The sequence below is a fragment of the Bubalus kerabau genome, chromosome 15, assembly GCF_029407905.1.
Source record: "Bubalus kerabau isolate K-KA32 ecotype Philippines breed swamp buffalo chromosome 15, PCC_UOA_SB_1v2, whole genome shotgun sequence".
In the NCBI taxonomy this organism is placed as follows: domain Eukaryota; kingdom Metazoa; phylum Chordata; class Mammalia; order Artiodactyla; family Bovidae; genus Bubalus; species Bubalus kerabau.
In genome coordinates this window covers 39,434,188-39,446,371 of record NC_073638.1, presented here as the reverse complement: position 1 = coordinate 39,446,371, position 12,184 = coordinate 39,434,188, and the positions used below count along the sequence as shown (strand labels likewise).

The following is a 12,184-nucleotide window of genomic DNA, read 5'->3' as shown; positions in this document are numbered from 1 at the left end:
GTTTGCACACACACATATACACACAGAATCAGAGCCAGGATGGTGTTTCTAAGCCAAGTCATTCTGTAATGAACCTACAGCGGATCCTGGCTAAAAAATAAATAAGCTATAAAAGACATTCCAGGCACTATTGGAAATTTGAGTCTAGGTAGAATGTTAGATGATGTTATAAATTAAGGCTAGTTTACTTAAGTGTGAGAAGGGTGTTGTGCATGGGGGAGATTGGCCTGTTTGGGAAATGTGTATTGAAGGACTTAGGGGTAGAGACTTCCCTGATGGTCCAGTGGCTAAGACTCCATGCTCCCAATGCAGGGGGCCTGGTTTCAATTCCTGGTCAGGGAAATAGATCTCACATGCCACAATTAAGAGTTCGCATGCCGAACTCTTAGGGGCAAAGTGTCATGGTGTCTAGAAAATAATTTCAAATAGTATAGCAAAGAAAGAAAGAAAGTGAAAGTGAAGGCGCTCAGTCATGTCCGACTCTTTGTGACCCCATGGACTGTAGCCTACCAGGCTCCTCTGTCCATGGGCAAAATAGAGATATAAATAGGCCAAGAGATAATACAAGTATGGCAAAATGTTTACAGTTGTTGAATCCAAGTCAAGGGCTTATTGGGTTATTATTTCAACTTTAAAAAAAAAATTATGTATTTATTTATTTGGACGTGAGTCTCAGTGAACTCCGGGAGTTGGTGATGGACAGGGAGGCCTGGCGTGCTGCGATTCATGGAGTCGCAAAGAGTCAGACACGACTGAGCGACTGATCTGATCTGATCTGATCTGATTTATGGCTATATTGGGTCTTCATTGCTTTTGTGTGGGTTTTCTCTAGTTGCGGTGAGTGGGGCTACTCTTCATTGCTGGCTTCTCACTGCGGTGGCCTCTCTTGTTGCAGAGCATGGGCTCTGGACACTCAGGCCTCAGGAGTCGCAGGCCACAGACTTAGTAGTTGTAGCGCACGGGCTTAGTTGCTCTGCAGCAAGTAGAATATTCCTGGACCAGGGATCAAACTCATGTCCCCTGCATTGGCAGGCAGATTCTTATCCACCGCACCACCAGGGAAGTCCTCTTTCAACTTTTATTTATGTTTGAAGTTTCTCATAATAAAAATAGGGATGGAGAGAATTATAAAGTAAGAATTAGACACAAAAATACTAAAAAGCTGAAGTTTTTCATGACCATCCTGATTCACCTGAGTTATACATGGGATATTCATGTGAATAAGGATGAGAAGAGTATAGAGGATACTTAGGGGGGCTTCCTGCAGACAATAGGGGAAGGGGCAGAGCCACATAGAACAATATGATGGACATCTCTAAAGACCTTTGTCTTCTTCAGCTCCTTCTCTTACGTATTCTCACTCGGGTTTTACAAACGACCCAATATGTTAAGCTCCGGTTTTTGTAAATATGGGAATTGTAACTCAGAGAGGCTGAAGTCAGTTACCTGAAGTCATGTGACAGAGTCAGGACTAAGCCCAGGTCTTCTACTTTAAGTCATGTGCTCTTTTTTTCTGAAGGTCTTGTATCTTACTGTGGGTTCTCCCAGAAGCAGAACTCGAGACAGGAACTCAAGTGTATTGGGGAGGTTCTGGGACCTCTAGTGGGGCGTGGGCAAGTTGAAAGTGCATATTGAGCCAGTTACCACAGTGAGCTATTGGGGTTGAATCCCGCAGGGAAAATACAAAACACATGCCTCGTAATGGTCACAACCCAGGGATGAAGAAGCTGGGATATTTATTCCCCAGTTACCAAGAATCCTTGCTTGAGGGCTTCTCCTAAGAGTGTTAATTCCCCAGCACTTCCAGCCTGCTGAAGTTCTGGGGGAAAAGTCCTTGGGCATGGAGACACAGAAACAAGGTTGACCCGTGCACCCCAGCCCAGTCAGGCTCAAGGGACGTGAAGACTATGCTGACAGTTTGGCTTTAAGGAAGCCTGAGCTCCGCTGCTGCCGCCCTGTCCTCACCAGCCATGCGCAAGAAGTAGAGACCACCTCAGACTCCAAAACCAGCCTAGGAAATCCAGCCCCTGCTCAGGACGAGGTAAGGTTTAAGGCTCCCCACTCATCCAGGTGGAGCCACACCTGGGAATCACAGCCTAAAAGCATCGGCAGCAGCTCTTAATCTGAGGGGTGTGGCCATGCAGACACACGCATACACAGCGTTGCTGGTTTTGAAGATACTTCAATCCATAAAAGCCTTGGTGGCTGAGAGGTTAAAGTGTATGCTTAGAATGCGGGAGACCCGAGTTTGGTCCCTGGGTCGGGAAGATCCCCTGGAGAAGGAAATGGCAACCCACTCCAGTACTCTTGCCTGGAGAATCCCATGGAGGGAGGAGCCTGGTAGGCTACAGCCCATGAGGTCGCAAAGAGTCGGACACGACTGAGCGACTTCACTTTCACTTTCACTTTCTTTGAACCACTCAGAGGGAGAAGTTCATCAGCTGTGTATCAGAGTGTAAAAGCAAGTGAATGGGGCTCATCACACATTCAGACACTGCAAGTCCCTCATTACAACTCAGAGATGGGTTACAGGCTGGAATGAACATGGGACCCAGTGGCCTGCTCCAGTCTCATCTTCATATCTCATTATTCATGCCGCATGCAGTGCTCTGAACAGTCAGACATATCCAGCTGAAAATCGCTTACAAATAGGAAAATACCAGGCAACAATGATTTATTTTAAATCTGTTTTTAAAATTTTACAGCCACTAGAACACGGGTTTCCTTCATAGCTCAGTTGGTAAAGATCTGCCTGCAATGCCGGAGACCTGGGTTCGATCCCTGGGCTGGGAAGATCCCCTGGAGAAGGGAACAGCTACCCAGTCCAGTATTCTGGCCTGGAGAATTCCGTGGACTGTACAGTCCATGGGATCTCAAAGAATCAGACACGACTGAATGCCTTTCACTTTCACATAGCTCCAGCAACAGAGCTCCAAATATTTTACTCACAGTTCTGTAACTACCAGTAGATCAGTCTGCTGTTTTTTCTCTTTTCTCATGTATCCTTCCAGAGAAATGCAAGTCTCTCAAGGAACTAAACTGTAGAGATAATGCATGTTAGAATGGAGCAGAAAGAGGCAGGTCACCCCAAGGAATTGTCATGTTCACGTGCTTGGAAAGGAGCCAGTCAATCTTGGAAGTGCTGACAAAGGACAGTGACCAAAGCAAGCCCCAGACACTCTGCCCCACACCCTCTTGGGAAATGCAGAGCTTTAGTCAATGGGTTTTGAGTGTTTTCAGTGTTGCTGGCAGATCAATCCCTATGATAAAATCAGGCTGTCTTAGCTGGAAACTATTTAGATACACAATTTCTCTATCTCCTTTCTTCTGGTTCCTTGTTTATCAAGTAACCTTATGACTCCCTGTAGATCTGCTGCACAAAGATAGTACTCCAGTCCCACTGACTTTGTATTTCTGATCCTCATTGTATTGATCTCACACGAAAAACTAAGAAAGTTACTTTTTTTTGGCTAGCAATTGTGTAGGACACACTGTGTGCCCAGGATTGTTCCAGCACTAAGTGTTTATGTAGAGAGCTTCCCTGATGGTTCTGTTGCTGCTGCTGCTAAGTCGCTTCAGTCGTGTCCAACTCTGTGCCACCCCATAGACGGCAGCCCACCAGGCTCCTCCATCCCTGGGATTCTCCAGGCAAGAACACTGGAGTGGGTTGCCATTTCCTTCTCCAATGCATGAAAGTGGAAAGTGAAAGTGAAGTCTTCCAGTCTTTTCTGACTCTTAGCGACCATGGTCTGCAGCCTACCAGGCTCCTCAGTCCATGGGATTTTCCAAGCAAGAGTACTGGAGTGGGATGCCATTGCCTTCTCCGTCCCTGATGGTTCAGTGGTAAAGAATCCACCTGCAATGCAGGAGATGCAGCAGACTCACGTTCAATCCCTGGGTTGGGAAGATCCCCTGGAGGAGGAAATGGCAACCCACTCCCAGTATTCTTGCCTGGGGAATCCCATGGACAGAGGAGAGTGGCGGCTACAGTCCATGGGGTCGCAAAGAGTCGGATGTGACTGAGCAACTAAGCGTGCACACACTTTATATAGACCTACTCACTTTAATCCTCATGACAACTCTGGGAGGTGGATATTATTATGGTCCCCATTTGGCAAATGAATAATGAAAAATGTAAGTAATTTGTTCAATGACACATAGCTAGTAAAAAGGTAGAACCGGACCATGAATCTGGACAGCCTGGCATCAGAACCCATGCTATTAAAAACCATGCTACATTATCTCCCATTAAATCCGGGGGATTTTTTTCATGATAAAATATACATAGTATAGAACTTTAAGTTTTAACCCCTTGTAAGTGTACGATTCAGTGGCATTAAGTACACTCACAGTGTTGTGCCGCCATCTCTACCGTCTGTTTCCAGAAGTTTACCAGCATCCCAGACAGAAAGTCCATATCTGTAAAACAGCAAGTCCTTTCCCACCCCCTCCCCCACCCAGCCCCTGGTAACTTCCAGTCTACTTTCTGTCTCTAAGAATTTGCCTCTTCCAGACACCTCATATAATTGGAATCCTACAGTATTTGTTCTTTGTGTCTGTTTTGCTTCACTTTGCATAAAAGGTTCATCCATGTTGGGGCATTCATCAGAATTCTATTCCTTTTTAACACTGGGTAGTAGTCTATCTCATGTATATACCACATTTTGTCGAGCTATTTTTCCATCGATGGACATTTGGGTTACTTCTCTCATTATGGCTTGTTGCTCCCTGTAATTTCATCCCACAGTGCAGCTTCGCCTTCTGCTTTGACTTCCTCTGCTCCTTGCCTCTGGGCAGAGAAAGCATCATAGTCTGGGACAGATGTCTCTGTTCTACAAATATTTCTATTTCTCTCAGTAATTATCACTTTAGTATCTACCCCAGGTTTTCATTAATTTCATTTAAAGTGAAGACAGACTCTAAGTTTTGACACCTCTGGGCATTGACATAACTGAGTCTCGTGGTCTTGAAACTGGGAAGCCACAGAGTCTTCCTGAGACAAAAAAGATATTCGGTTCCAGATGCAGGAATTCTCCAAGACTAACAGGTAGGTATATGCTTTTGGAGGCAATTTTTTATTAGCTCACACTAATTTCCATAAATGCAACATATACTTTGTATGCTGCTGCTGCTGCTGCTGCTAAGTCGCTTCAGTCGTGTCCGACTCTGTGCGACCCCATAGATGGCAGCCCACTAGGCTCCTCTGTCTCTGGGATTCTCCAGGCAAGAATACTGGAGTGGGTCGCCATTTCTTCTCCAATGCATGAAAGTGAAAAGTGAAAGTGAAGTCGCTCAGTTGTGCCCGACTCTTCACGACCCCATGGACTGCAGCCCACCAGGCTCCTCCGTCCATGGGATTTTCCAGGCAAGAGTACTGGAGTGGGGTGCCATACACACCTGCTATTTATTCAGATCTTATAATGTATCAGACATCATGCTGGGTACTCTTCAAATATTATCTCAATTCTGACAACAAGCCTACAATAACAAATATTATTACCCCCATTTAATAGATTGCTGTTGTTGTTCAGTCACCAAGTCGTGTCCAACTCTTTGCAACCCCATGGACTGCAGTACACAAGACTTCCCTGACCTTCATTATCTCCCAGAGTTAGTTCAAACTCAAGTTCATTAGAATCAGTGATGCTATCCAACCATCTCATCCTCTGTTGCCCCCTTCTCCTCCTGCCCTCAATCTTTCCCAGCATCAGGGTCTTTTCCATTTAACAGAAAAGAAAGGTTAAATAATTTGCCCAAGGTCACATAGCTAGTGAGTATCAGATGGCTATATGCTACTCTGGCAGGTAGCTGTATCATAATCTACTTAACTGTGACTATTTTCATTGAGTAAAAGTTTTTTACTTTTAGTAAGTCTGTAAAGAATGTCTTTTTTATCTTTTCAAAATATTTTTTATTTATTCGACTGCACTGGGTGTTAGTTGCAGCATGCAGTTTCTAGTTCCCCAACCAGGGATTGAACCCAGGCTCCCTGCGTTGCGAGCATGGAGTCTTAGCCACTGGACCACCAGGGAAGTCCCTGTAAGGAACATCTTTATGCACATAGCTTTATCTTTCCTTGAAGTTAGTTCCTTAGGATGTATTTCCAGAAGTACTATTACTGAATCAAATAGTGGAAATATTTTTGTGGCTCTTTAACTGCTAAGATATTTTCCAAAAGGTCAACAATGATGGTCACGCTAAGATTTCAGGCCAAAGGTCGAAAAGTGGCAAAACTGCAATTTAGGGAGGAAAAGGGTGAAGGCTTCACATCTCTGCTGTCTGTTGTGTGTGTGTGTGTTTTGAGGAAGAGGTGTTGTTGTTTTTCTTTTATTTGATCCAATATCCTCAGTCTGATCCTACAACTCTGAGTTAGTGGAATGGCACCAAGTCCTACCTTCCTCTAGTGATGTTTTTACACCCCTAAGGTATTCTTCCTTCTGTCCCCTCTTCTCCCAAACACCCAACCAAGCCTCCTTTTTTTTTGGTCAGAGCTCATAACTGTTACTTTTTTTTTTTAAAAAAGGAGCCTCTGAACAAGTTCACAGCAACCTATTAAATAGTGATTACAACACCCAGTGGTAATTTGTCATTCGTTTTTAAGATAGGGTACCTGGGGAATTTGTTTCAAGAAGTAATAAGACAGGTGCTCAGAGTGGAGTAAACGAGGATGTTCCTGGAGGTGTTAATGACAACAGCAGCTGGTTAGACAACCTAAATGTCCAGCCACACTGGATTGTTAAATAAATTGTGATAAGCCATTCATCTGAAGACCACAGAGCTATTAAAAATGATGATGTAAATGTATACTATTGACTTGAAATGGTAGTATTAAATGGGGGGGCAAATTATAAAACATTTAATATAATCACAATTGGTAAAGGAAATAAATACAAATATATATATACACACGTATATCTATGTGTATATATATTATATCATATATGTAACATTGTATACATATTATATCAGTATACATCTAATTAATAACAAAAATAACTAGAAGGATAGACATCAAAATGTTTTACTTTAAAAAGTGAGAATAAGGATGATTTTTCCCCTTTAAACCTATTTTCTAATTAGCATGTATTACTTATGTCATCCTTTTAAAAACCTTTTCTGGGAATGGTTGCTTAGAGTTGGCACTGTCTTGGAGAGAATGAGCATGCAAGGGCATATTTCAAACGATGTGGCAGGTGGGTGGGAGAGACATGGGGGCTGGGAACCTGTCAGAGGGTAGGGGCTGGGGGCTTGGGACCCTCCAACCCACAGCACTGATACTGGCCACTCCAGCCCAGCTCCTCAGCCTGGCCTCTCCTTCCGTACCCTGAAGGAGAAAAGGGCTTGCACTCATTTGCCCCTTTCCAGAGGGCTATAAAAAGCAAGTTGATTTAGGATTCCATGAATCCCTACCTACTCTAACATATGTTGAACATTTCTGTTGTGTGCTTTTGTTAAAAATGCTTTTTAAATGAGCTGGTGCCCATATGCCCCAGGAACCTAAAATGTGGCTAGGTAGGCTGGCACAAGCCATGTTTCTTTAATTCACTTCCGTGGGTTTCTAATGAGCTCAGTCCCAACCATGCTGCAAACCGGAGAAGCAGGCTCTTCCCTTATCTCCCCTAAACCCTCCTGGGCAAAAAAAAGAAGGAAAGGTGGAGATTCTTACAGTGCCTATCCATTTAATGAACACTGATTTTAAACATTGCTCTGTTTTGTGGTTTTGCTTTTCGGGATTTGTTTGCTTTAGCATATTCAGGAACTTGGTTCAGGGAGCGTTGAGCTTGGCATTGAGAACATGGGCCCCCAGTTAGACCAAGGTGGATTTGAATCCCAGTCCTGACACTAACTGGGTGATCTTGAACAATTTATTGAATCTAGTCTATCCTGTTTCTTCCCCTGTAAAATGGAAAACCTTACTTCATAGGGTCATAATGGAGACTGAATAAGATACCATGAAAAACACCCAGTATGGACCCTGGCACACGGTAAGAGTTCAACAAAAATTATTGTTCTTGCCCTAGTTATTGGTGTATCTATAAGGAATGACCTCACAGTGAGATGGGCGAGTGACAGGGGAAAGCCAGGGTCTTGTTGAGAAGACACACCAGGGGCACTTCCCACAGATGTGGGGGAGGGTGGGAGCACTTGGTGAAAAGGTGACCTCAGAGTTGGGACCTGAAGAGTGTGTAGGAGAAGTCTGGTGGGAGGGAAGGGGCCTGGGGAGGAGAAAGTGTAAAGGTCACTGAACTGTAAACGTTCAGACAGCAAGAACTGCCTGTTCCTGCAGTTACAGTCATCCTTGCAATAACCCTGTAAAGCAGACGTCATCACTACCTCCATTTTACCATGGATAATACAGGCTCAGAGAGGTTAATTCATCTTTCCTTTATCACACAACTAGTGTCTGTCTTAGTATGAAGAGACCCTCCAGTACTTCTTTATACTAAGTGTGTAGATTCCTATAGCCTGCCAAGAGCAGTGGCCCTTGCTCTGGATTGTTCTTCAATTAAAAGCATGGACTGGGTTAGCCTCCAAGGACACAAAGTTAAGGCTACTATGCTCTGGGATCCCACAGCCTGACAAAGGAAAAACAGATTTTGATCAATCATAATGTGGGACAGACTCAGAAAGGCTGTAAGTTGAAAATAAGGAAAGTATTCCTAGGTCTTCATGGAGACCAAGTCTCCATGACTTCAAGTGTAAACCTATGCAAGGTGGAAGGAAGATTCTGAGAGTTGAGGAGTGGATCTGAAGATGCAGTCTAAGGAGAATGAAACAGTTAGTACAAAGGTGTGGAGGTGGATATACACATGGTATATATGGACATGATGATCATACCTACATGGCTGGAGATTGGGAAGAGACAGACAGAGTAAAACTAGAAAGACTGTGAGGCCAAGTCACAGAGAACCCCGAATGCCAGGCTAAGGCAGTGGGACTTGCAAAGCTGATGAAGAGGCATTAAATGTTGCTGAGGACGCAAGGGACCTGATCTATCCTGGATCAGGAAGGCCTAAAGACAGAGGGCTCAAGCTAATGAATGTAATGTGGAGGGCAGGGAGACAAGAAATCACTCAGGTCATTGGTTAGGACCAGTGGGACTGAGTGGAGAAGGGAGAGAAGGGCTAAGGGACTCCAAGCCCTTACTCTCTCTGCCTTCATAGTGTGGCGCCTGACCTCCATCTGAGTTCCAGGGCGGATGCTCAACAGGCCTTGGAATACTCTGCTCTAGATGTTAGGCAAGAAGGGTGAGGCCGGGAGCCAACAGGAAAAGAAACGCAGTCCTCTCCCAGCCACCCACCTAATCCCCTGTGCCCAGGTCCTGTCGTCACAGCATCTTTACGCTCATCGCTCTGCTTAGTGCTTTTGGAGCCGTGAGCAGACTGAAAGTGATTCATAATTACTGCTGTCTGCCCCCAGGAGTATTCCTCCTTTTGTACTCCAAGCACACGGCAACTTTCCAATAAATTCTTTTTAATGGCTTGATTGATTGGGTTATTGCTTGATGAAAGGGACTAACAATTTAGACTGCTCGTATGAATTTTTGAGGTTCCAGAATACTAACCTACTTAATGTTCCTGCCTTTAAAACTGGTTTCCCTTTTTATCCTTATAATAGCATAAAAACACTCCCACGTTGTGCTGAAGTTCCCAGGCCAAGACCACCAGGTAGAGAGCTTTTGATGACTTGCCCAAGACTATAAAGTGAATTTGTGGACAAATTTGAGATAAAAGCTCAAACCTACCACATTTTATCCTATATCCAGGTTAATGGGCTGCACCCCACACCCTATTCATTCTCCAAACTGCTGTCATATGATCTGAAATTCCCACTATATGATCTTAATTCTCGTAAAGAAAGTCATTAACGATGAGCACCCCTTTCCTAGAAAGCCTAGAAAAACAAACTTTAAACAGAAAATTTCCCTCTATATTTCAGCTAACTTCTTAGATCACTCAGTGGTTCCTCCATTTCCATTTTACTTAACAGATGCCCAGATAAGTTTTTAAAACGTCCACTTCTTGATTAAATTTAACAATAGCCATCAATTCAATTCTAGAAATGATCATTTTTGGAGGCAGAGAGAAATATGTGCCCACCATCTTCTGAAGTGTTTATGTCATATCTTTGGGCAGAGATACAGAGCAGTGCATCTGAAACCGCAGTCTGCCCAGGAGTCTCAGCAGAAAGCAAATTCCAATTCATAGGTCTGGTTTGCGGAGAAGGCAATGGCGCCCCACTCCAATACTCTTGCCTGGAAAATCCCATGGACGGAGGAGCCTGGTAGGCTACAGTCCATGGGGTCACTAAGAGTCGGACACGACTGAGCGACTTCACTTTCACTTTTCACTTTCATGCATTGGAGAAGGAAATGGCAACCCACTCCAGTGTTCTTGCCTGGAGAATCCCAAGGACAGGGGAGCCTCGTGAGCTGCCGTCTATGGGGTCGCACAGAGTCGGACATGACTGAAGCGACTTAGCAGCAGCAGCAGGTCTGGGTTGGGGCCTGAGACCCTGCATTTCTGACAAGATCTCAATGCTGCTGGTCCACAGACCACACTTTGAGATGCAAGAATAAGAAGACAGAGCAAATCATGAATTAATTCTAATTCTCCTTAAAGCTTTCTGGGGGACTAAGGCAGCTCAGTGTAAGGTGGCAGAGTTTCAGGGTTGAATCTCAATTTCTCCATTCACTAGCTTCTCTGAGTCTCGATTTCATTTTTTTTCTTTTGGAATTAAATGAGACAGTGCACACACAGTATGTAACACACTGCCTGACACAGAGACATGGCTGCATCAATGATAGTTAGTAGTCCTACTTTTGAAAATAACAGGAAGATAAGTTGTTCTTTCCCCATTTACTCCACTGCAGAATTTTGAGGAAAGGAGTGCTTGTGGCCACAGTGTGCCTCTGTTGTTTACTGAGCACCTCCTCGATGCATCCTGAAACTCCCACTCCTCCAACGTCACTACCCTGACAATGCCTCGCCCCATGGCTTGCTGCTCAGTGTGTGTGTGTATGTGTGTGTGTGTGTATGCGCATGCTTAGTCACTTAGTCATGTCTGACTTTTTGCAACTCCATGGACTGCAGCCCGCCAGGCTCCTCTGTCCATGGGATTCTCCAGGCAAGAATACTGGAGTGGGTAGCCATTCCCTTCTCCAGGGGATCTTCCTGACCCAGGGATGGAACCCGGGTTTCCTGCATTGCAGGCAGATTCTTTATTGTCTGAGCCACCAGGGATGCCAATAGCCCACTTTATCTCTACTTGCCCTAGAGGAACAATAGTGTGTGTTAGTCGCTCAGTAGTGTCCGACTCTTTGTGACCCCATGGACAGTAGCCCACCACTCTCCTCTGTCCTTGGGATTTCCCAGGCAAGAATACTGGAGTGGGTTGCCACCCTTCTCCAGATCTTCCCAACGCAGGAATCAAACCCAGGTCTCCTGCATTGCAGGCAGATTCTTTACCATCTGAACCCTGAGCAATCTAAACGTGGCAGGGGAGAGAATAGAGAGTTGGCTGGAACTGTCACAGCTTAACACCATCACTCTTTTCAAACTTTTGTCAAAGGCCTACCCTGAACATGTCTCATTCTGGTGCGATCTGGGAATGAACAGAAACCACGCTCTCAGCCATCCTCGTATGCTGCCTGTTCTTCCATCTCATCCTATCCAGAGAATGTGAACTTTTCACCACATCCCAGAATGTATTGTTTGTCCACTAGAGTGTAAGTTCCTTGAAGGCAGGAATTGCTGCTTGTTTTTTTCCACTGCTGCGTCACCAGATACTTGCAGGGTGCTTGGCATCTGGTAAGGTGCTCTGTAAATAGTTTATTCTGCTGAAGAAGCTGTGATAAAATGGCAGAAAGAGAAAATATAAAATAAAGTGGTTTGTCCCACACTCATCACCCTCAACTAGTATGATTTTCATGTGTGTGTATGTGTGACTTTAACAAGTAGCTCGTCTCATTGAGCCTCAGTTTCCCCTTATATAGACCAAAAATAATGCATATGCATCCCACAGTTAAATACAATATTGCATAAAAAGTGCCTGGCACGTGGCATGTGATCAGTTGCTGGAAGCTGAATATTCAGTATTCCCCTCTACCATTTGATATTACCATACTTTTAAATTACACAAACATTTAAAAATAGATGAAATGCAAAGATCTTTTGGAATATCT

General features: G+C 44.4%; 1 long non-coding RNA gene across 1 annotated transcript; it reads left to right on the top strand.

Moving 5' to 3' along the window:
- Positions 1-1,735: 1,735 nt before the first annotated feature.
- Positions 1,736-11,845, top strand: LOC129628646 (uncharacterized). The gene is made up of 3 exons (XR_008702841.1): positions 1,736-2,041; positions 7,925-7,985; positions 11,572-11,845. It is a non-coding gene; the product is annotated as an uncharacterized LOC129628646 (long non-coding RNA).
- Positions 11,846-12,184: the final 339 nt, after the last annotated feature.